Source organism: Babylonia areolata, chromosome 11, assembly GCF_041734735.1.
Source record: "Babylonia areolata isolate BAREFJ2019XMU chromosome 11, ASM4173473v1, whole genome shotgun sequence".
NCBI lineage: Eukaryota > Metazoa > Mollusca > Gastropoda > Neogastropoda > Buccinidae > Babylonia > Babylonia areolata.
Genome location: NC_134886.1, coordinates 40,292,026 through 40,294,020, shown reverse-complemented (window position 1 = coordinate 40,294,020; position 1,995 = coordinate 40,292,026).

The following is a 1,995-nucleotide window of genomic DNA, read 5'->3' as shown; positions in this document are numbered from 1 at the left end:
GAGAGGATGGCATGATGGATAGTAAGTAAGTAAGTAAGTAAGTAAATTAGTGACGTTATGCACAACGAGAGATACAGAGATAGCCAGAGATCGTGAGAGACAGACAGACAAACTTCAGGTAGTTGTCTGGCTTGGAATTGTGGTTGCTTTCAATAAACACACACAGGGATGGCCATTTCCGCTCTTGACGTCCGTCAACGAAGAACTGCAGATGGTTCTACAACACAAAAACGAGGTGATGAGGGGAGGTGTGTAGGGAAGAGCAAGGGAAGTAGGTTGTGCTTGAAGGACTGGTTTATAGTTATCCCAGAAAGAGAGTGGGCGAGAGGAGAGGGGGATTATAGGAGGAAGACATACGAAGAGAGACACAGAGAGAGAACGAATGAACGAACGAACGAACGAAAATGTTTTAATGAACTTCGGCCATGGACCACAATTCAAAGCCAGGGGACTGGGGGTGGGCATGGGAAGGGGTATCATAACACTTGAATATATGACACAATATCATAATGTTCACGGACTTGACATTAATTCTACTTAATTAGGTCTGAGTATATGATTTCTCCTTTTGATCGCATGGAAAATAAATTTTGATACATGGCAATTTTTCTGCTTGTTGTTTGATCGGAGAAGTGAACTAAGAGACATGTTTAAACAGTCTTGAAGAAATTTTGTCCGTAAATCAATATATACAGAACAAACAAACAACAAATGGTATTCATCTTCTAGTTCACCTTGGCAAAAAGGACAATGCTTTAAAACATCATTTTCAGTGTACCTATTAACATTATTATTTAATGGAAGCACATTAAATCTGGCCTGAGACAACGCCACTCTGAAACAATCTCCACCAGCATTTGTTATGTATTTTTCTTTTTCAAATATAACTTTGAATGAACTGTAGCATGAATAGCTGTCTCTATCACTAATAGTACCCGACCATTCTTGAATGAAGATATCTATAAGTCTTTGCTTGAAAGTAATAAGAAATCCTTTCACATCACCAACACCTTGTTGCAACCACACAAAATTAAATCCTGTTGTACATAATATTTCTCTAAATTGAGAAGCCCAACACTGTTTTCCATTTAAATCTAATCCAATCAACATCTGATAAGCCATGTATGGCAGTCTATTCTGATCCATCTGTAGTATTCTAAATCAGTACGGATATCTACCAAGATCACCATACACCACTTTGTTTGGCGTTTTCACTGGTACTCCCAAGAATCGCTTACATGCTAATAAATGAATTTTTTCTACATTCTCTAGTCTTTTCATACCCCAAATTTCAGATGCATACAACAGAACAGGCTGTACCTTTACATCAAATATTTTGAAAAATACTGCATATGACATTTCTTTATACTTTTGAAAAGCCTTCACAAGGCTCATGGTTGCCCTTTTGCCTTTCACAACAAGATGTTCGGTCCCCCTTTTGGGACTTATCTTTGATGTGAATGTATACCCTAAATAACAGTATTCATTTACTACTTCTATTTCTTCATCTTCAAAAAACCACTTCTCATGCCTACCTAAAACCCCGCCCTTTCTGAACACCATTATTTTTGTCTTCTGTACATTAATTTTCAACTTCATCACCTGACAGCATGATTTAAGAATATTCAATTGATTTTGAAGTCCTATTGGAGTTGTTGATAATAAAGCAATATCATCTGCAAAAAGCAGTATGAACAGTTCCATGGTACCTGGTATCAACTGAATCCCAAAGAGAGAGAGAGAGAGAGAGAGAGAGAGAGAGAGAGAGAGAGAGAGTTCAGGTTTTATGTGGTTTATTAATGTATAGGCCTAGGCCCTTTATGAAGGGGTTACAATTTCTCTGAATTTGAAAGCTTTATTAAACACAGTGAAAATTTTCGAACAGTTTCAGGAGAGGTTGATGACATTAGTGAGATCAATTTAGACAATGTAGGTTGTCTTTAGTATTTAGGTGGAATGAATTCTTCTCGAATGTTCTTAAGAGATGGGCAACAA